Source organism: Aedes albopictus, chromosome 2 (genome assembly GCF_035046485.1).
Source record: "Aedes albopictus strain Foshan chromosome 2, AalbF5, whole genome shotgun sequence".
Classification (NCBI taxonomy): domain Eukaryota; kingdom Metazoa; phylum Arthropoda; class Insecta; order Diptera; family Culicidae; genus Aedes; species Aedes albopictus.
In genome coordinates this window covers 342,081,914-342,106,554 of record NC_085137.1, presented here as the reverse complement: position 1 = coordinate 342,106,554, position 24,641 = coordinate 342,081,914, and the positions used below count along the sequence as shown (strand labels likewise).

Genomic DNA, 24,641 nt, shown 5'->3' with positions numbered 1-24,641 from the left:
TTCAGGGAAAACGGTCCATTATATTAGCTATCTACCATAAAAATTTGGTGATGGTAAACTAATAAACAAAAAAGTTATGATATTTCAAACATTTCACAATTTTTACATTTAGTAAAAAAAATATGTTTTTTTTTACCGTGTACATTATTCAGAGAATCGCATTATGATGCTGATTTTATTGTTAAGGCTACCGCATGAATTAAACAAGTTATTTTCATGATATTTTTATTTAATTATTCATAACTATTATAGCATCTATTAGAAACTTAGACGCGATCCAGTGTAGTGATCAAAAGTATTGATAGTGTCATTATTTTTATTGTACGTGACTGGCGAAAAATTCTGTTAATAGGGTTAAAACCTGTTGATAATAAGAAACATAAGTAATATTATTTTTAAGATAAAAGCTGCAAAACAAAAGTTTTATATAGACTAATGCGTCTAGTTTACCTGCAAAAAACTTACCTCTTAGATAATAGATTTTATGATGGAGAGAAAGCGAGTAACTGCAACACCAACAAATACATAATAGGTGCATACCACGACAATGCTCTAGACGTCTAGTTTACCTGCAAAAATTTACCTATCAGAGAATAGAATCATAAATATCGGGAGGAAGCGAGTAACTTCAACAACAACAAATGCATGATAGGTACCATGACAATGCTCACGAAAAAGCAAAAAATTACTACCGCTATGGTTATTAAGGATTGTAAAGTAAAAGTTTTCTTCAGTCAAGTAAACGATACCAAACTAGTCAGTAAAAACTTGAAAGTGATTTTGTTTATTAAAATCTAACGAACAACATGAGTAGTCGCTTTCTCAACTGTTGTAGGCCGTTTGCAGAAAAAAAGTGCTCAAAAGAGTTACGAAATCTCACCGAAAGCACCATAGATAAACTGAAAGCGACAGGTTATGCTCCAATGTCCACATTGAATACAAATTTACGCATTTGCACGTCCTGCCATCTAAACGTTGACAAACGAGCAATCTGTATATCATCGGAAGAGCAGGGCGCAGGAAGTTCGAAAACGACAACAACTGAGGAATTACTAGAAGTTCCAAGTGCAGAGAGCCTTGCCACCGTACCATCAGCGACATCTGTTTCAACAAATCAATCGGAAGATGAGTGTATTCAAAAGGTAAACATCGAACGCTTTAACGAGGGCATAGCTGGGATAAAACTGAGACGAGACTCGCGAAGAGGAAAAAAAGCAACGTCAAGTGCAGCCCAACTGAGCTGTCAGTTGTAGCCCGTTTGATTACGTTACCTAAAACGAGGAAAGTATTGCTATCCGAGATAAATTCTGAAGCCAAAATTCACTCCGAGCAGCATTTTCTTCTCCTGTACTGTCAAAAATAAATTGAAAACAAAATATTCCAATGATTACTTTGCTTGGCGATTGTTGGCGATGCAAAATTTCACCTCAACATGATTTTGTGCGTGAATGGGATTCAGTCACACTGCATGTGAGGTGATGCGATCACGTACGTGTTTGAACCACCAGCCCAATACATAATGTCAACACAGATAGGAAGAAGAAAAAAATAACAAAGTGGATAAAAAAAACCGTCTTCGCGAGTCTCGTCTCAGGGATAAAAGTGACTCCGATTAAATGGACGAAGATGGACTACGTTTATTATCCAGAGAAAAAATACCGTGAAATAAACGAAGCTGTACGTAGAAACCTCTTCAAATTAGAACCTGAGGATGTGGAAAATACAGACTACGATGAGGTAATTATGAATATGAAGGAAAGGTTCTCGAATCCAGCCACGACAAGGAAAGAAAAATTATTGATTTTGTCGATGCTGCCAAGTTCGTGGTCTATTCAAGATGCCATTGATGAGTTCGAAACCAATAGATATACAGTAAAAGAGGCAAAACTATTTAAGAATAACTGTCTTTCAACCAAAAATACTAGGTCTAGTAATGCGTTAACAGACGAGGCAAAAGAAATAGTAGTTCAATATTTTGAAGATGATGAAGTAAGTCGAGCTATGCCTGGCCAGAAAGATTATGTATCAGTAAAACAAGATGGAAAGCGTCAAGCAATCCAAAAACGATTAATGATGACGACATTGAAAGAAGCTTACACACGCTTCAAGGAAATTCACAATAATATTAAAGTAGGTTTTTCCTCATTTGCAAGCCTTCGGCCAAGGCAATGCAAGCTTCTTTCCAATTCAGGAACACATAATGTTTGTGTGTGCACAACCCATGAGAATATTAACCTTATTTTACATAGTTTGAAAAGAATAAATTTAACAAAGGATATTAAAATGTTAACTGGTAGTCTTTTGTGTGAAAATACAACATCAAATTGCTATCTACGATCTTGTTCGGATTGTCCAGATTCTTCATTATTGGAAAATACTTTATTCGGTGAGTTTGAAGAAAAATATATTTATCAGTTATCATTTGAGCAATGGGTAACCACGGATAGGTGTGACCTAGAAACAATTGTAAAACCTGTAGATGAGTTTGTGTCATATTTTTGCTTGAAATTAGAAAGTTTAATCCCTCACGATTTCATTAAAACAGAGCAATCCAGCTTTTTAAAAAATACGAAAAATACGTTACAAAATGGTGAATTTTTAGTCATTTGTGATTTTTCTGAAAATTACAGTTTTGTATTGCAAGATGAAGTTCAGTCCCATCACTGGAACGTGCAACAAGCTACAATTCATCCATTCGTTATTTATTTTAATGAAGGTTCGCAAATTGAACACTTTAGTTTCATTGTAATTTCCGAAGATTTAAGGCACGATTCAATATCCGTAAACTTGTTCATTGCCAAAATGATTAACTTTTTACGCGTTGATAAACATAAAGAAGTCAAAAAGATATATTTTATGTCTGATGGAGCAGCGTCGCAGTACAAAAACCGTAAGAATTTTTCGAGCCTATGTCAATTTAAATCAATGTACGGAATTGATGCAGAATGGCATTTTTTTGCTACGTCACATGGCAAAGGTCCTTGTGATGCTATTGGAGGAACAATAAAGCGCATGGCCACAAGAGCAAGTTTAGCCAAAGAACGTAAGCATCCAATTAAAACTGCGAAAGAACTTTTTGAATGGGCGAATCGTAGAAAAGAAGAAGATTTAACCAAATTATCATTTTGTTTTACTACTACGGAAGAGTACGAAATAAAGGCTTCAGAGCTCAGCGAGCAATATAATAACGCGAAAACGATCCAAGGAACCCAAAAATTCCATTGTTTCATTCCATTGTCAGAAAATAAAATTAAAGTAAAACTATACTCAAACTGTTCTGACAATAATGCCAAAGTGTTCGATATTGTAAAAAAATAAATAAAATCAAATAAAAAATAAGTAAAACTGTTTTCATGATCTCATAACCCATAATAAAATCCAAACCCAAAACTCTTAGCCCTCTCTTACCCCTATTGTGTCAAATCTATGATTATTGTTGTGTAATTTGAGAATTCATTTATATGTATAAATATTATATGTATATATATTATATGTATATATATTACATGTATATACATATAAAATAAATACATATAATATTTATACATATAATATACATAATACAAATGAATACACAAATATTGAATATCGTAAAAACAACTTGTTTAACTCCCGCAAGACCCTTAACAAAAAAACAGCACCAAACTGTGATTCTCGAAATAATTTACACGGTAAAAAAATTTTTTTCTACTAAATGTAAAAAATTGTGAAATGTTTGAAATGTCATAACTTTTTTGTTTATTACTTTACCATCACCAAATTTTTATGGTAGATAGCTAATATAACGGACCATTTTCCCTAAAAAAATGACGTTGGTAAAAAGATAGGGTTTTGAGATATTTAAGTTTTTGTGACAAAAATTATATTTTTTATTGCAAAAAAAATATTTTTTTTACAGTGTATATTTTTTTAGTAATCACCATTTAGTTATCTAACTTTGCTGAAAAAATCATAACAATCGAACGAACCGTTTTTGCTGTGCAGCTTTTTGAATATTTTTCAACCATTTTCATATACACCCTTTTGAAAAGTTAGTCGTGACTCAACATGAAGATATGATATCGAAAAATGGTGATTTAGATGGAACTGAAAAACTGTGCAAAGTTTCAGCTCAATAGAAAATCATGAATTAAAAAAAGTCCTAAATTTTGATGCTGTTGCTTGGAATCGCTCTGGTTGAAGTCAACCGCTATTACCGCCGGTCTGCGCCTTGTCAGTACAGTCATCATACAGTCCAGCATCTGCGTGAACTGCTCGATCGACCATCACAAAGGCGCAAAACAGCTACAGAAGAAGACCCCGTTTACTTTGACGACCATGAAGCCACGTAGATGGACGGGATGTTACCCGTCATACAGTTCGCCGCCATTATTTCGGACCCATCCGTGGCCCAATACCCGTTACCGTCTGGTACTCTGTATGGATTCGATATGACGGAGATATCTATCCCCCACTCAGAAACTGCCTGACAAAGCAGTTGCTGAGCTGAATCACAGTGGTTCAGGGTCAGCTGCGTTGCACTGTAATTTAACAGCTACGGCTCTCCTGAAGATCGGACACCTTGGGCCTTCCGCTGGATGCTTGTTTTTCGCGGATTTCCCGGAACAAATCAAATACTTGGAAGGATTCGTGTAGCCTTGTGCCTTATGGCCAGGCGATGTACACAGCTTGCACCTGTCAGGGCCTTTACAGTTCCACGACGTGTGATCTGGTTCCAAACGCCTGAAACAAGCCTTCTGTGGCTCGTGCACGGTCAATTACTTAATCCTCCTTTGGCATTAGGGTCATTTTTGATCCAAACCGTACACTACGTCAGCGAGCTGCTTCCAACGTGATGCAAAAGGAAGGTCTGTTTATTGTTAACGTCCACCTCAGGTGGCTGTACTAATGCTACCCACCGTGTTCCTGCCGAGTCCATCCGTAGCCGAACGGCTGCGGTTACCACCTGTACCTCACAATGTTGCCGCAGTGCCGTGACGAGCTCTTCCGCGTTAGTGATCTCGTCTAGGTTCATCACCTTCAGAGTCGCCTCCTTTGTAAGAGCCCTCTCACCTCGACACCCTCGTCAAGGACCGCTTTCGCCAGACTTATGTAGGCGGTGCCTTCGCGCTCCTTCTCACGCTTGAGCTCGAGGATCATTCCAGCTGTAGAAGTACGTCTAACACTACGTACGTTGAAGATCCACGAGCTTGGCGTCGCTCCTCATCACCTTCAGGACTTCTGAGTACTTTGACTCAGCAGTTTTGATGACGAGCTCGTTTAGTGGGTCTGGGATGTGGTCCTGCCTCTCTCGCTTGCTATTGGAGATGGTCATCATTCCCACACCATCTGAGCTCAGGTTTCACATGAGCAGACCCCTTATTGCTTAATGAAGAAGATTGGACCTGTTTATTGGATGATTGATTTTGGTGGAACTTCTGGCGATGAATTAAAACAATCAACGCTTATTTCTGTGACTGCAAGCCGAAGATTGGACATTTTGTGGAACATTTGTTAAATTGGCATGCTTGACCGGAGCATGTTAGGGGGAGGAGGGTGTATCTAATCTTACTACCAGCCATGTGATAGGTGAAGATAGGCTACGAGGGCAGTACGTGTTAAAAATCGTCAAAAAAATGCTACGTCATTTATGGGTGCCACTTACTAACTTTCAGCCCTGAGCACCCATGGTGGTTCAAAGGGCCGAATTGAAAGATCTCAATCCTAAGCGATTGCCAGCTATCGCCTTGACCTGTGGCCAACTCAAATTTCTGAAGACTTCCTTCATTTCCTTGTCAAGGCTGCGCCGCCTTGAGCCTCTAGGTCTGCCTCTGCTGTGGTTCCAGTCTAACGCTTGCTTGCAGATTTCGTTTCCACCCCTGCGTAAAGTGCGGCCGACGCTTTCGCTCCCAAACTTCTGTCGCTATCGGCTTTCGATGACATTGACGATGGAGCTCCACGTTGGAGGTGCCATATTCTGAATCTGCATGCCAAATTGAGCCGAAATCCAAATTTTCATGAATTTTGGTGCCAGGGAACCTATTGAAAAATCAATTTGAAGTTTGTATGGGAACGATTTGATGAATCACCCCTCGTCGGATTTTGTACTGGGTGGAGCTGTCAAACAGTTGCCCAGCTGTCAAAAGGTGATTTGAAATAATCTCTTTGAAATTGATTTTTGATACCAAATTAAAGTTCTAAAAATCTGAAAAAAACATAGTGGCTCAGAAAAAGGTGCTCTTTCATTTAGAAAAATAAAATCATTGAATTTTTCTAAATTAAAAATCCCGCCCACCGTAGCCTCCCGATTTTTGCGGTGTGGACGATGGTTGGTTCTCTCAGCAGCTGATGCAGCTCGTGGTTCATTCGCCTTCTCCAAGTCCCGTCTTCCAGCTGCACTCCGCCGTAAATGGTACGCAACACCTTCCGCTCGAAAACTCCAAGGGCGCGTTGGTCCTCTGCACGTAGGGTCCATGTTTCGTGCCCATAGAGTACTACCGGTCTAATCAGCGTATTGAAGATAGTTAACTTTGTGTTACGGCGAACTTTATTCAATCGTAGAGTTCTGCGGAGTCCAAAGTAAGCTCGATTTCCTGCCACAATGTGTCTCTGAATTTCTCTGCTTGTGTCGTTGTCGGCGGTCATCAGTGATCCGAAGTACACGAATTCTTCAACCGCCTCGATTTCATCAACTTCGATAGAAATTCGTGGTGGCGGGTGCGGTGATTCCTCCCTGGAGTTGGAGTCCTTTGCCACCATGTATTTTGTCTTCGACACATTAATGACTAATCCGATGATATCAATATCATCAGCGAAACCAAGCAGCTGTACGGGCTTCGTGAAAATCGACCTACTTGTGTTTATCACCGCTCTTCTTATAACACCCTCTTACGCAAAGTTGAACAGCAAGCACGAAAGACCATCACCTTGCCGTAACCCACTGCGAGATTCGAAGGGGCTCGAGGGTGTCCCTGATACTTGAACTACGCACATCACTCGATCCATCGTCACATTGATTAATCGTATCAGTTTATCCGCGAGTCCGTATTCGTGCATAATCTGCCATAGCTGTTCTCGATCGATTGTATCATATGTCGATTTGAAATCGATGAACAAGTGAAATGTGGGCACGTTGTATTCGCGGCATTTCTGCAACACCTGGCGGATGGCGAACATCTGGTCCGTTGTAGCGCGTTTACCCATAAATCCAGCCTGATATTGCCCCACGAACTCTCTTGCAATCGGTGATAGTCGGCGGCATAAAATTTGAGAGAGCATCTTGTAGGCAGCGCTCAGTAGTGTGATCGCGCGGTAGTTCCCGCAATCCAACTTGTCGCCCTTTTTGTAGATGGGACACATGATACCTTCCATCCATTCCTCCGGTAATACTTCCTCCTCCCAAATCTTGGTAATGGCCCAGTGTAGTGCTCTCACCAGTGCTTCTCCATCGTATTTTAGAAGTTCGCTTGGTAGTTGATCTGTTCCAGCGGCTTTGTTGTTTTTCAACCGGCCAACCTCCTTCTCAATCTCCTGGAGGTCAGGGGCCGGAAGTCTTTCGTCCTGTGCACATACTGCTAGTCCTAGATCTGCTACCACGCCACCTTCGGTACTTGCAACGTCGCCATTGAGGTGCTCATCGTAATGCTGCCGCCACCTCTCGACCACATCACGCTCGCTCGTGAGAATATTCCCGTGATTATCTCGGCACATGTCGGCTTGTGGCACGAAGCTTCTGCGCGAGCGGTTCAGCTTCTCGTAGAACTTTCGTGTGTCCTTAGCGCGGTACAGCTCTTCCATTGCTTCGCTATCTCGTTCTTCCTGCTGGCGCTTATTCATCCGGAAGACTGAGTTCTGCCTGTTTCGCGCCTGTCTGTAACGTGCCTCATTCGCTCTCGTACGGTGCTGCAGCATTCTCGCCCATGCTGCATTCTTCTCGTTTTTCAACTGTTCACATTCACCGTCGTACCAGTCGTTTCTGTGATTCGGAGTCGCGAAGCCTAGTGCTGTAGCTGAGGTACTACCTATGGCGGATTGGATGTCCCTCCAGCCATCTTCAAGTGTAGCTGCGCCAAGCTGCTCTTCCGTTGGTAGGGCCACTGCTAACTGCTGCGCGTAGTCTTAAGCCACTTCTACGTTACGCAGCTGCTCGATGTTGAGCCGCGGCGTTTGACTTCGACGCGTGGTGATAACTGTCGAAAGTTTTGATGCGCATGCATACAGCGACTAAGTAGTGATCCGAATCTATTTTCGCACTGCGGTATGTGCGGACATTGGTTATATCCGAGAATAATTTACCGTTGATTAGAACGTGGTTGATTTGATTTTCTGTTTGTTGGTCAGGTGATATCCAGGTGGCTTTGTGGATATCTTTGCGGGGGAAGAAGGTGTTTCGGACTACCATACCACGGGAGGCTGCAAAGTTTACGCATCGCTGGCCCTTATTATTCGATACGGCGTGCAGGCTGTTTCGCCCGATTATAAGTTTACAAAATAAAACGAAAGTCGTGAACTTCTGTCAACGACCAAAATTTTTGAAGCACAATTTAGTGCTGATTTCGAAACCGACCTTCAAAAAATTTAAAGTAGAACAGTTTTTGAGATTTAGCTCAATATCGAGTTTTGCAACTTTTCAAAATATGTAATTTACTAAAATTCAAATATATTGCGTTTTGTTCAACCAATTTTAAATCTTTTTCCATAAATTAAAAGCTGAATACAATACCATTCGGTCATCTAAATACAGGTTTTGCATCAGATTGATGAAATTCAAGATATTGGCGAGTTTTAGGGACGATCTTCTTAAATTTTAGCAAAATTCCCTAATTTTTTTGAAGAAATGTATTTTTTTCAATAAGAAAAAACCAACTTAAAAATTCTTTCTCGACGTTTATTTGACATATCATATGTAGGCGAGTTACAGTAAAAAATTCAGCTCAATCGGAGCATTGATTACGGAGAATGAGGTGTGTGAAGTGAGCGACGTTGCTTAAAAATAGAACAAAAATCGATTTCAAATCATCAACCGAGTTGTCAGCCAACGCGCGATCGGATCGGTCGACTCTTTGCGGCAGAGCAAACTATCGTATCGGTTTCGACTTTTGCAATAGAATTACCATTGTTCATTTTACTGACAATGGCTTCTATACGCAAAAATACATTGGTCGTCGATTTCAATGTACTCCCTGTGCGACCAAGTGCAGGAGACATCGAGAAATTTCTGTGTAAATCACTAGAGATTGAGATGGCATCCGTCAAAAATCTCCAACTACATACCATTCGGAACTGCGCCCTCATTGAGATGCGCACCTTAGAAGCTGCAGAACGGTTGGCTTCTGCACACCACCTAAAACACTCCATGCAAGCAGGGAAGAAATTTTTCAACATCCCGGTGTACGTGGAGGATACAGCCATCAACGTCCGTGTACACGATCTCCCGCCAAGTGTACCCAATGCAGCCGTCGCCGAGCACATGAAACAGTATGGGAAGGTAATATCAGTTGCCCGCGAGTTGTGGAAAAAGTTTTTTCGTGGAATCCCGAACGGCGTACGAGTAGTTCGCATTGAACTGACCAAACATATACCATCCTTCGTCCGAGTACAAGATCAGCTCACCGCTGTATCGTATCGATCGCAGGTACCCACTTGCATGCGATGCGAACAAAAATCACATCCCAAGCTTAAGTGCTCGGAAGCAGCAATCAAAAATAAAGCGCGCCATATAACGTTGGCACCAAATACAAGCGATACCCAACCAACAAACGAATACAGTGAGGCTGACAACCCCGTACCGATGGACGTCGCAGTGGAGAATAATAACGTCGAAGCGAACGCAACAGCTGAACGTAGTCACCGGCAGCAGTCAAAACGAGACATTCGTCAAACGAGCCCAACGGATAGCAACGCACCACCATGTAAAAAAGCAGAAGTCACAATGGAAACAATGGACCCGATCACCGCGGCTCGTTCGATCGATGATGATGAAAATGGATTAGGAAGATCTGAGTATGAAGACACAGACACAGATGATTCAGGTCCGGATCCCGCAAAGGATGACGTCGAAGGATGGCTTGTTAAGTTTAAAAAGCAATCAAAACGGCACAAAACATTAATAGCTGCTCTAGACCGTAATTCAGCAACCAAAGTTTAGAATTTATTGTAATTTTATTGTGGATTATCTCGACATGAATGCACCACGGTGTAAAATGTCGTTAATAAAATAAAAAAAAAAAAAAAAATCATCAACCTTGTATGGAAAGTCGAAAAATTTTCCGCTCTACTGTATTTTTTTTCCTTCGCGTTTTCGAACTCAGGGCATGATTCTACACCAAAAATGATCATCAGCTTACCGAGTTCAAAAATGCTGTAAACTAGTGTTACCGGTCTGTACATTTCCTCCCTTCCTATCTGCGCGTTCATGTCACCGACAACGATTTTCACGTCACGCGGCGAGCAACCATCGTATGTTTGCTCTAACTGCGCGTAGAACGCTTCTTTCTCGTCATCAGGTCTCCCTTCGAGTGGGCAGTGGACGTTGATGATGCTGTAGTTGAAGAAACGGCCCTTAACTCTCAACATGCACATCCTTGCGTTGATCGGCTGCCACCCGATCACACGTTGTCGCATCTTGCCCAACACTATAAATCCTGTTTCCAGTTCATTGGTGGTGCCACAGCTTTGGTAGAAGGTAGCCGCTCGATGCCCGCTTTTCCACACTTTCTATCCAGTCCAACAAAGTTCCTGCAACGCCACGATGTCGAAGTTGCGGGGATGTAGTTCGTCGTAGATTATCCTGTCACATCCTGCGAAACCTAGTGACTTGCAATTCCATGTTCCAAGTTTCCAATCGTAGTCCTTATTTCGTCGCGTGGGTCTTTGCCGATTGTATCGAGTCGTATTTTCTCCTATGTTATCCGCAATGGGGACTTTTTCTGGTGGCTTATTGGGCCTACGCCAATACTCCTGTCTCGCCGGAGGGCCATCGTGCCAGTTCTGTTTAACGTCCCAACCAATACTGGGACGGCCACGCTGATGGGGCTACCATTTTGGATCAAGCTGGGTGTGATGCAGCGTTTCTCGCTTAGCCGCTGGATGCCAGAACAGACGCTGTTTGAGCCGCACCTCCTTGGTGAACAGTCACTCGGGACGTAGCTCCTCAATCTAGCTGAAGTCAGAAGGACAACAGTGACCAGGCGGCACTCAGCTGGCGGTCTTTGTCATCGTTTGACCCGTGGAAGCATGAGCTGGAACTTGTGAGGACCAGATCTATGTAGGATGCTCTCCTTTCAGACTAACCGTTTTGTAGCCCACGTAGTTCTGAATCAGTGGCGTAGCCACAGGAGGGTGGGGAGGAGGGGGTTGCAGGGTTAAACACCCCCTCCGGAGCCAACATTTTTGGAACAAATTTTTATTATCTAACACCTTTTCGTGAAAAAAATTTTCGGCTGCGCCGCTTTTTTTAAATTACAGCTTAAATTAAATGTATTTGACCTCATTGTTCATAGTTGTTTACGAAGTTATCATTGATCGTCTAAAACCTCTCGCAGATCCAATTTCTGGCTACGCCACTGTTCTGAATTATTATTTGGGAAGAAGAAGATGACGATAATGAATAAGAAAACGAAGACGACGAAGAAGGACATGTGATTGAGAAGAGAAGAGCAAGCAGAAGACGAATGGTTAGGTGGGCTATTTTACATCATCGTCGCATTTCATACCAGATTCTCCTCATAGCAACGACAGGGACCCAAGCGCTCAGCGCCTCGGTTGCTGCTGTTGCCGCAGTCAACGCAACAACAACGCGAAGAAAAGTTTTCTTTCCGAGTAGCGACGGCCGGCGCGTCACATAAACACTTTCGGTGGGTGGAGAATGGCAGACTGGCAGCCAGCGCCCGCTAGGAGCGGAGCGACCAACCGACGACGACGAGGACGATGACGATGACGACTGCTGGCTGGTTCTGATGCTGATGTGGCTCGCTGGTCACGCGGCAAGAACTCAGGTCACTATCTCGCGAAAGACGAGACCAACGTGACGTGGTGCTTTGGGGAAGCTCAGAAAACAGCACATGATATTTCCCCCGGAGGACCAGATTGAGCGGGAGCGATTATGGGATATGTTCCGTCCGAACGACATACGGTCAGGGCGGACTGCTCCGAGCAGTCAAGGTGGCTGGTGTTAGAGTAAAGTGGGGCAAAAGTTCGAGTGAGGCAAGAGTTTCTTTTGAAGTTTTTGACCTCAATTTAAATTATTTCTTTCTGGTGTCAAGGTTGTTCGAACCCTTTTTGAAAAAGAGTCTTTCACTCCAAAAATTATGAAAATTGATCAATATTTCGAGTTATGACAAAATGTTGGTTTTTGATCAAAAAATTGTAACATGCGATGGCCCTTCCAACGCATGGAATGAAATTTTAATGAAATCATATTCGATATTTTATTTTGGGGCGTAACTAGGTATATTTTGAAGATGCTCTAGCATGAATAACTTTTTGCAAAAATATTTGAAAATCGTATTTTACACATAGTGGGGCAAAAGTTCGAATCATGTGGCAACTTTAGGTATAAACCTAAAATTCTGCAAAATGTACATATTATCTCTAAGAGTGGTGGAATTAGTGAGAAAATTCGATTAAAGTTGAAAAAAAAGTTGTTTTATCTGAATTTGGCGGAAAACTACTAATTTTTGGTGTAGTAAATTTAACCCTGATATGGGTAAAATCCAAATCGAATTTTAATGTGTATTCCAGTTCTAACATCAAATATTAATGGGTTTCAGGTATTCCTATTACCAAAGTGTCAAAATAGTGTGCTACGGTTAGCGAAATTCCACAAACACTAGATTCGAACTTTTGCCCCAGTGGTGGGGCAAGAGTTCGAATAAAACACACACATACAAAAAGTGTTGTAACTCAAAATTGAAAAGACATTTGGCGTAACTTTGTTCAGCAACATTTTAGCTTAAGGATGGTAGAATCGCCACACGGTATTTATTTATTTTTATCTGCTTCGGTTTTTTGAAAAGGTTGAATTTTCAACTAAGGTCGAACTTTTGCCCCACCTTACTCTAAGCTTTATGAGGATAAATTGGAAAGTTGGATGAAAGTCTGCGGCGGTCATAACTTGCAATGTTGTCGATGAATTTCGAGGAATTTCACAAACGAAAAGAAATTTCAATATTTTACAGAGTAAGGTGGGGCAAAAGTTCGACCCTAGTTGAAAATTCAACCTATTTCAAAATATCGAAGCAGATAAAAATAAATAAATACCGTGTGGTGATTCTACCATCCATGAGCTAAAATTTTGCTGAACAAAGTTACGCCAAATGTCTTTTCAATTTTGAGTTACAACCCTTTTTGTATGTGTGTGTTTTATTCGAACTCTTGCCCCACCACTGGGGCAAAAGTTCGAATCTAGTGTTTGTGGAATTTTGCTAATCGTAGCACATTATTTTGACACTTTGGTAATAGGAATACCTGACACCACTTAATATTTGATGTTAGAACTGGAATATACTTTGAAATTCGATCTGGATTTTACCCAAATCAGGGTTAAATTCACTATACCAAAAATTAGTAGTTTTTCGCCAAATTCAGATAAAACAACATTTTTTTTCAACTTTAATCGAGTTTTCTCACTAATTCCATCACTCTTAGAGATAATATGTACATTTTGCAACATTTTAGGTTTATACCTAAAGTTGCCACATGACTCGAACTTTTGCCCCACTATGTGTAAAATATGATTTACTAATCTTTTTTGCAAAAAGTTATACATGCTAAAGCATCTTCAAAATATACCTAGTTACGCCCCAACATAAAATAGATATCGAATTCGATTTCATTACAATTCCATTCCATGCGTTGGGAAGACCATCGCATGTTACAATTTTTTAATCAAAAACCAACATTTTTTTCGATCATATCATTTCGATTTCGATCATCATCATAATCAAAAACCAACATAACTTTTCGAAATATTGACCAATTTTCATAATTTTTGGAGTGAAAGGCTCTTTTTAAAAAACGGTTCGAACAACTTTGACACCCGAAAGAAATAATTTGAATTGAGCTCAAAAACTTCAAAATAAACTCTTGCCCCACTCGAACTTTTGCCCCACTTTACTCTAACAATGAAATAATATGTAATCATCTAAGATTGTAGCATAACGCATTGTTACTCCAGACATCTTTAAGTTAATTCATAAACAAAAAGTTTCTGTTGCTATAATCAAATCTGTTTGGATCTGTGTCAACTTACAATAGTGTATCCTACAGTCAATGGATGTAAAAGTAACAATTTTCACAGTGTTGACTTCTTCTTCTTATTATTTTAAGCGTAGCATCCCAACAGCTATAAAGACTGCTCTCACAGTTTCGAATAAGCCAAGAAGAATTTAAAATGAATGAAAGATAACAAAGATATCGACAAATCATTTTCCATATTTTACGATAGGGACCCCAAACTTTTGGTCGATGACATCAAGAGTTCATTTAGGCTCAGTGTACCAGTTATAGCTATAGTACCTCAAATTCGCCATAGTCGATTTTAAACCTTTAATGATGCAAATCAACAAGAAAATTTTTGTGAGCAACAGATCACGTACACAAAAGATGATTGCAATCATTTAAACTTCACAATTTGTTCAAATTACGATAGAAATAAATAATATTCCTTAAGTTTTCAGCTTCCTTGCACCCTATTTCGCCATAGTGTACCAGTTATGGCTAATCCCATAAGGAATGCATGTAAATAGTGCGAAGTGGAACCCAAATTATCAAATGTGTCCATAACTGGTACAGGGTTCCTATCATTGGCACACGCCGTAATAAATACTAAAAGTAGTTTTGACTCAGTTTGTTTATTTTTCCTGTAAAATATGAAAACTAATCAATCATTTGACATATTGATGATATTCGACGGTCTTCTTCTTATTTTTGTAAAAATATGTCTTATTAGGTCGTGCGATAACTGGTACAGGCACCCTACTTAATTTTTTTTTTCAATTTTTTTTTATTTCCAGCGACACTTCCGTTAAATTGGGAGCGGATTGGCGGAGATATGGGCCTAAAAATGACATGCTTTTGAGGGGGTGACTCTAAACTTTTGATCGGAAGTGTTTGTACATTGTGTATAAAAAAAATCTGTGACTGAAGTTTCTAGACCATTCTTTCATCAGTTACTGATCTATGACTACACGAATCAACCTGTTGAAACTGTACAACATCACATCCAAACGCAATACGCGGTATACTACCGATCAATCGGAACCATGCAATGTAATGCACTTCCCTGCCACCAATGTCAATGTAGAAGTTTTTTCAAAGTATTTCCGATATTTAAATTTCTGGTCATACATTGTCGCTGACATGCAGCTGCACACTCACACTCGAATCGCATTTGTGCATTATGCTCGGTTCTGTCGCCCCGCTCGGCTTCCAGCCATATTTATTATGATAACTTTTCATATTATGACTCTCTTCGTCGATGCCCGGTCGCGTTGCAGAAATATCCACCGAGTTCGGGGCCATACCTTTTCAATAATTTTTGATGTTTGTTTATGTAGCGATGCCTTTCCTACCGGAGTGTTGTTGGATAGATGCCTGTATGGAAATGTGTGTTATTCGTGCTAGGGTGATATAGAAATATCAAATATATTCGATTCAAAAACTTGAAATACAATGCATATAAAGCAATTGTGTTAGAATTCCGGTAAGATTAAGATAGTCACTGACTAAAAATGAGATATTACAAAAATAAAGCTCCATTTACTGATAAAATCTGAAATGTAATAATTTTTATAAGTATATTTTTGCCTTTCTCGTACACCAAGGTGTACCGAAAGGCTATATGTTCACTCCAAAAATGAAATTTTGATAGAGCCCCCGGAGGGGCAAGTTTCATATACCAATCGACTCAGCTCGACGAGTTGAGATGATGTCTGTGTGTGTGTATGTGTGTGTGTGTATGTATGTGTGTGTGTATGTGTACAAAAAAAGGTCACCTCACTTTTAGATAGTAAATATCAACCGATTTTAACGATCAATGGCTCATTCGACGCAGAATCTGGTCCCATTGTTTCCTATTGAAAATGGTTCGGATCGGTTCAGCCGTTCCGGAGTTATGGCCATTTAGGTGTTCCGGATCGCTACCCCTGGAAGGGGCCAGACATGAACATGCACCAAACCCATGCATGCGACCCATCAAACCACGGCATTTACGATTATCTGATGAACGGTGAGCAGTAAAATAGTCTCAGACCATATCTGAACCGGTAGTGTTCCGGAACCGGTTCTGAATGTCCCGCCGGAAGTGGCCAAATATCAAATTGAACATAACTCATGCATGCGACACATCAAATAGCGGCTTTATCGATAATCTGATGAACGGTTAGCAGGAAAACAGTATCAGACCACATCTGAACCGGTAATGTTCCGGAACCGCTTCCGGATGTCCCACCGGAGATGGCCAAATATGAAAGAGTACCAAACCCATGCATGCGACACATCAAACAGCGGCATTTTCGATAACCAGATGAACGGTTAGCAGGAAAACAATATTAGACCATATCTGAACCAGTAGTGTTCCGGAACCGGTTCCGGGGGTCCCGACGAATGTGGCCAAATAAAAAAAAATACCTAACCCATGCATGCGATACACAAATAACGGTTTTTCTGATAACCTGATGACTGGCTATCAAAGAAATAGGTTAGGACCACATTAGAGACAGCCGGTAGTGCCGTACCAGTTCCGGGTGTCCCTCCGAAAGCGGCTAAATAAATGCGACAGAGCAAAGCTAGGATTTTTTGATAACCTCATAAGCGTTAGGGGCCATGCACAAATTACGTCACTTTTTTAGGGGGAGGGGGGGGGGGGTTTGCATAACGTGACGACCCATACAAAAATTGTCGAGGTCCCATACAAAAAGTGTGACATAGGGGGGAGGGGGGTTGAAAAAGGTCGATTTTAGCGTGACATAATTTGTGTATCACCCCTTAGCAAGCAAACAGGTTGAGACCGGTGAAAAAAATGTTTTACGCATATGGTCAAATCTCAACCGTTACGTAGTAATTGAACTTTACATATTTTTGACTTTGCTTGTCTCAAACTGACTGTAACTTGAAAATGGTCAAACTTATCGCATTTGAAAGATTATTCAATTTGCAACCAAAAAAGATCTTGGAATCTATTTGTTTAGTTAGATAAGGCGGATACAAATTTATTTTTGACTTTTTGTTTCCCCCCCTTCAAAATTGTTTGGCCAGATTTAGCGTTTTGAGGGGGCAGATAAAAAAATATTTATCAAAATAGCGGGTCTTGCTAAAAATTCTTTAACAAATCCGATGAGTTTTTAATATTTTTCAGATTAAATGTTTTATTATTTTTATCCCCCCGCCTCGACCAGCCAAAGAGTGGTGGGACAAAAAGTGAAATAAATATTTGTAACGGCTTAACTAAAGCTAAAAAGTGTAGAATTAGCTTTAAGTTAAAATACACGTAAATAAAAACAAAAAAAAAGCTAAAGCTAAAAAGCTCGAAAGTAGTGTTTTGCCTTTCTCGTACACTTAGTGTACTAAAAAACTATATGTTCACTCAAAAAACGATTTTACGAAAAAAGGCTCGGAGGATCAAGTCGCATATACCAATCAACTCAGTTCAACGAATTAAGATTATGTCTGTATGTGTGCATGTATATATGTATGTATGTATGTATGTATGTATGTATGTATGTATGTGCGTAAAATAAGTTCACTCACTTTTAAGGCACTTCCCATTGGCCGATTTTTCGGATTATATCTTGAATCTTGAATCTAATTGGAATTGTTTGCTATTAAAAATGGTCTAGATCAGCCAAGGCGTTCCGAAGTTATGGCCATTTCAGTGATCCGGACCAGCACCGGTACAACTGGCCGTATATAAAACTGAACTAGCCCCATCATGCGATACATCAAACTGCGGCGATTTTTGTAGCCTTTAGCATGGTTGGCGAGTTTTGTGCGGAAATCAACACTGGAGACCAGAAGCTCTACGATGTCGGCCCAAAATTCAAGATGGCAGCCAAATGTTCAGGGTGGCTGCTCAAATTTTAATATGGCGGCTGTTTAATAGAGATTTAGGCTCTTAAAGCATGCTATATGGGAATATTTGATATGTGGTAGATGTCTGGACTCCTAAAATGGCGCCTTGAATGTCCAATATGGCGTCTGTTTAAATAAGTTTAAGGCTTTAAAACCATGCAATATTTGGTATGGGAAAGATGTCCGGAGTCAAAAAATGGCGACCAGAATGTACAAGATGGCGATCTAAAATCCAAGATGGCTCGAATGGTTGTTTAATGAAGTTTTAGGCTCTAAAACCATGCAATATTGGTATATTTGATATGGGGAAGACTTCCAGAGTTCAAAATGGCGATCTAATACTTAAGATGGCGGCTCCGAATTTAAAATCGCGGCTCTTTAATGGAGTTTTAGGGCCTGAAACAATGCATTTTTGGTATATTTGGTATGGGGAGGATTTCTGGATTCCAAAAATGGCGACTTGAATATCCAAGATGTTGGTCCAAATTCAAGATGGCGTCTTTTTATTAAGAGTTTGAGGCTCAAACATTAAAAGCCAGATAAACGATATGATTTCTGGTATCATGAAATGGATTTCTGTTAATTGTATGGAAGTGCGATATACATAAACATTTCGCTTGAGTTTTATTGAAATGGGGTTTCGAAGGCACGATAAAGGCGCCATCACCGCTAGGTGGATTAATTAGGGTTTTTAAGTGTGTTATTTGTATGTTTTGACGTAAGATTTGTTTATTTAACCCTAAAAGGGATACCTTCATCGCCTCAGTTTCGTCACCTCGCTGAGTATGTTCCATCAAAGACGAGCTCTGAAAGGCGCCTGGGGTCCAATGGACCCCAGGTATCCCTTTTAGGGTTAAGGGCAGTTAAACTCACTTAAAAATATATACGCGGGCTCGGCTTTTCTCGCACAGCTGACTGCTCAGCAAATTCAAAAATAACGTTTGTTATCTGATTCTCAGCAAAACAGTTGCCGAATCTCAGTAATGATCTGTCAAAGTTACTGAGATTTCGGTAATGTTGTTGTTTGCCGAGCACTTGGCTGTGCGGATCTCGGCGAAAGTTTGAGAAAATGCTGAGAATCCGGCACTTCAGATTAAATGTGTAGTTAATTTTGAATGTCGAGTTAGACATTTTTGATGGTCGTATAAATATCGATAGTAATTCGCCAATTCTGTTGATACCAGATGACAGAGTTTCGCAATATCAGTCTTGTCAGTTGACTACTTTTTGATATGTTGGTGGTTTTAGTAAAAAACAATAACATGCAATACTAATCATTATGCATTGCGGAATATTTGTTATCCCTGGAAACAGTTTTGCTTTTTTAATATTTTAATGACGCATAGTGCGTCATCAGTATCATTGAAATCTCGCTCTAAATTTCAAAGTGATAAAACTCTGTCATGAAAGCGCATATTTGTATAAAAATATATCATCCGAAATGCTCACTCGTGGTAACTGTAATGATACTTTTTTTGCTGCGTAACTGCAGAATTGCCCGTTTTGTATCACTTCAAAAACGCGAGGCAAACAATCATTAAAAACCGAAAAGTCAATGATTCCTATGAAAAATCTGTGACGCACCAAGTCACCTTAAGAATTCAATCGATTCAATTCAAGAAAGAATTGCCTAGGAATGAGAAAACAATTCTAATGATCATACTGACAGCAAGGATGTCAACCTAGATGTGAACAAGTTTCTAATAAACAAATTGAAAAAGAACAGTTTCAGTCGAAAAAAAGGAAACATCTTCGTTGAAAATTTGAATGACCACTCACTGTTGCCGAAGATCACTCTATCAAAAAGACTTGCAGCACAGCTGGAAGTTGGACGTCACTATTCTGTTCGTAGCGCAGCCCACGAAAAAATGATAGTGTGAGTAAATCTTATCATACTAGCACCATTTCTAAATACAAAAGTTTCACCTTAGCTTAATAGGTATCGATGCCGTCGGTGACGTTTCACGTTATTCTTGACCGTTTAACCTAATTTACAGCTCTATTGTCTATTAGGACACTACGTGAGCGATTGCCAGTGTTAGCTGCCATTACACTTTGTACAGTGCCCAAATGTATTCATTCTACTATATCGAACTGGATGCCTTAAGCTGTTTTCACTTTTCTACTCATTCCGTGGTAGAATGATAAGCATGGCGATGTTGGTGTGTGGCTGTTGATCCTTCTCCAGTCCGATTGGGAGTCCATTATAAATCGCCGTTCGCCGATATCAAATTATCCGGGTCAAGTGTCAGCGCGTCAACGAAAAATAGCAAATACCGGGGCTGGGATCGAACCTACACACCAATTTTTTTTCGCTGAAAATCAGCAAAATTTTGCTGAATTTTGCCGAGCTGTAATTTCAGCAATCAATTCAGTAAAAAAACTACTGAAAATATCAGCAATTTCGGTTGTCACTTTGGTTGACAGGGGATTGCAGAACGATCAGTACTTTGTGCTGAAATTTCAGTGAATTCGACCGACGCGGAGTTTGTCACCATTTAACTGAAAAGTTTCAGCAAACCAGAGCAAAATACTGAAACTTATGATTGAAGATGCTCATAAAAATAAATAAATGAAAGAAAAAGTTTATATTCATTTGAATTTATAAGTTTTATTTATGTTTACTTCAATATTAGTCCATATAATTCGAAAAACAAATGGTACAGGTCACAAAATACGCTGCCGCTGCCTTTTTTAAACACTACGCCCTTCGTACATATTCGCACTGTTTAATAACAGACACCGGAAAATATAAGAATTATCCAAGATGAGGAGAGCCTTTGGACTCGTTGTTAATTTCTTGGCCATCGTTGGATCTGCTGTCTTTTCCACTGGAGTTTCATCTGTGAGGTATAAATAAAACATTGTTTAACGCCGATGTTAAGAACTTTGTACTATTCAATGTTTTATAATTCACCTTCTTATGTCCAGAGAAAAGAAAATCTAAACTTGGTTCTGGTTTTTACTTAGCTTTATCGAAAAAACATCGCACTGAATAATGAAAAGTATAAAATTCCAGTGAGTGTGCATACAACGCCAAACTTTTTTTCTACTTTGACAAGTGACCGATGTGGCTGACGACGGACGAGATTGCTGGAAGTTCAGTACACCCGACTAGTTTGCTGATTTTCAGCTAACAAACCCAAACTGCTGATTTTTTCAGTAAAATGTATGTTTGCTGATTATTGTTCAGTAAACCAATTTGCTGAAATCACAAACCGGTTTTGGTGTGTAAAAGAAGTTTTGGTTCCGTTTCTATATTTTTCCTGTAAAGTATGGAAACTAAGCTATTTTTGAACATATTATTGACATTCGTTGGTCTACTTGTTATTTTTGTACAAATAGTTTTCTTTATTTTTTATTTATTCTTTATTCGCTTCATCTGACTTGTGTCTTGATGAAGGTGGTGGGGAAAAGCCTCTTGGAGTTGGTCATGAAAAGTGATTGCCTGTCTCCAAAAGGCATTTTTTCGACAAACATTACAGAGATTGACTTATAAGGATCTACATTATAACACAAACAATTTTAAACTATTAAAACATTACAAACAACAAGTTAGAGGGCCCATATAGCCGAGGCGGTAAACGCACGGGTATTCAGCATGACCATGCTGAGGGTGACGGGTTCGATTCGGTCCAGGATCGGTCCAGGATCTTTTCGTAAAGGAAATTTCCTTGACTTCCTTGGGCATAGAGTATCTTCGTGCCTGCCACACGATATACACATGCAAAATGGTCATTGGCAGAGGAAGCTCTCAGTTAAAAACTGTGGAAGTGCTCATAGAACACTAAGCTGAGAAGCAGGCTTTGTCCCAGTGAGGACGTTACGCCAAGAAGAGGAAGAGGAAACAACAGGTTTCTCAAGCAGTTACTGAAAATAAAAAATAAAAACATGCATGTATATAAGCTTTTTACGTTAAAATATTTGGAGATTCTCGCCTGTATTCAAATTCGCCGCATCCAATGTCGAATAATGCTATCACAGCACACGATGCCTCCGCTGCTGAACCTTTCTCTGGAATGCCTGAGCAGACAGATTGAAGTCGAACAAATCGAATACTTCATTGAATGCAGTTGTTACGGTACTAAGTTTTCCTTGGGTAGTATCATAATTGGTACAGGCACCCTATATCTATTATTACGATTTAGGCATAGCCAATATTAGTTGTTTTATATTCTAATACGACTTGACAAGATTATCCCTCTCCCGTATATATTAGTGTGGGTCATCGGAATCGTTTTCTCAAATCAAGGCTTTCATTTCGGGCCAATCTTGGTATGGTGGTATGACCAAGACGATCTGTTCAAAAAAAGTTTAGGTCGTACGGCAGAAGTTTCACGCATTCGATGTATTCGTTCAATACATGGCCCTCATGCCTAATTTTTCCTTCTATATATTTTCCTAGCGAATACTATCATACTATCATTTCATTATCCACTTTGATCTCTACTCCCTTACACTCTGAGTAGAAAATAACCGATTAAGCCATAAAGTTTAGCATATATTGCAAAGTGTAGGGCCTACAAAGATATTGTCTGTTAAAAGTTACTCCGAAACTCAACATCAACAAATTTTCTGAACGCAGCATCTTCAGAGGTCCTCAGGTTTTCGAGGTGTGCTGGGTGACGGAAAACTCATGGATTTTAGGTGATGTTTTACTGTGGTTCACATCATTCATGAGCTCATTTAGCCGATGATGATCATTTTTAGTTTAGAATCATATCGCGAGTGCCGAAACCCAAGAAACATTTTGATGACCAATTAGTCTTGTAAAGGTTTTGAGAACCATCATAAGAAATTATACCTTTTATTTAAGATGGTTCTAAGAACCTATTCTAGTCTGTTTGACTAAAAAATATTACTTGGGAAGCTACAGTAGGGCAGATTTTTTCACGACTTCCCGTACAATACTACTGATAAGACATCGATTATTGTTTAAATTTTTAAGCAAAGTACTCTGACTAACCTTAAAACTTTACCGCGTTCAATCCTCATTCGAAAACTTTGAACGATCAAAGGATATGTTATTCACTCTTGTAAAAATTGGTTAACTACAATGCAAGATATGTGTGTAAGTTTAACGAAATTTCTTGTTGATTAATAATGTTGAAGTCGACTTAAGAAGTTCATAATTACCTTTTTTTTGTAAACTGATTTGATTGATGTTATGAGTTTATAATTACTTATTCTTAGTAGTCTAGTCTGTTTTAGTTAGTTACAGCGGTGCGTTTCATAATTTTTAAAAAGACAAACATTTATAGTTTATTTAAATAGTGCTTCAAACCAATACAACAAACTAATGAATCTTTTGATGTTTTCAAACATTTCCCATTAAGAAGCACCCTATCATTAATGTCAGCGATCTGTGTTTCATATATATAAATTCAATGTGATGTTTTCCTCAGCACGCTGCATCTACAATGTGTTAAAAGAACGACAACGGGGATGATTTTGCTGGCGGTCCAGTCAGTGCAGTGTGCGGCGGTGATGCTCACTCCAAGGACTGCGCTGCACGAGGCGACCGGCACGGGCAGAGGTTCGGGGCTCCGGATATGCTGTTGCTGAAGGCCGCCGGAAGCGCACAAAGTGCATTTCACATTTTGCTAGCAACCGTGTGCTTTTAATTAACATTGTTGTATAAATAATACATTGGAATGAAATTAATCTGCCGGTACGCATCATAATAATAAAATTATAATTATCCCAATTATGTGATTTTCGGGATGAAGTTTCTTCGACGGCCATCCATGTCCGCTCCGGGTTCGGTTGTTGTGTTGTGCATTGTATCCGGATCGCGTTGACAGGTTTTTTGGGGGAAACTTTTTGCGCGCTGTTGATAGCACATAAACGCTTGAGGGCGATATTTTCGACCATAATACGCAAACGAGTACCGCACAATGAGGCGCACCTTTGCACCGAGAAGGCCTGATAGCCGTAATTAGTCATCGCACACATGGTGGCAGTTATTTTCCAGTTTTCGGTGGCCATGCGAGATACTAAATATTTAAACGTAACCCAAACCCTTCCCTCGGACCGGCTGAAACTGTCACCTGGCCGGGTTGAGTCAAAGAGAAACAAAACCAAAAGTAGCACTTACCTTTTAAGGCAGTTTGCCTCCAGGCTTAGCGAGCTGCTCCGTTGCTCCAGATCGGCGGAGTACAGGTTGAAGATGTCGAAGGGAAAAATGGTGGCTACTTTTTCGAAAGTTCAACACAGTCACTTGAAATTCTTCGCTCCCTTATCAGTCGTCTCTCAAGACACCAATTTTGTAACTTCCAAACAACCACTAAGCACCGATAGATAACCTTCTTCTATTGAACACCAGCACTTCAACTAAGGTCCCTACAGGATTACACACCGATACGATGGAAGGAGCATACCACCAAAAGCACGCGACACGAGCGGAGCCACAGAACCGACTGAACTGTGAATGGCCGACTGCAACCAACCAGACCAGAGGATTATGTTGCCGCCACTGGGGTTTCAATTTCAAACAACAATTTACCTTCTTTGCACCTTGTTTTATCGCGTGTATATCGTCGCAGAGCCTCGGCTGGTCTCTTTCGCTCTTCTGCACTCACTTTGCACTCGGG

General features: G+C 40.0%; 1 protein-coding gene across 1 annotated transcript in view; it reads right to left on the bottom strand.

The window, feature by feature from the left end:
* The window catches only part of LOC109431742 (BTB/POZ domain-containing protein Tiwaz), a 233,557-nt gene extending 208,916 nt beyond the window's left edge, over nucleotides 1-24,641 (bottom strand). The window contains exon 1 of the mRNA XM_019708013.3: nucleotides 24,146-24,641. The gene's annotated coding sequence lies outside the window, so the exon portion shown is untranslated. The remainder of the gene's footprint in view (nucleotides 1-24,145) is intronic.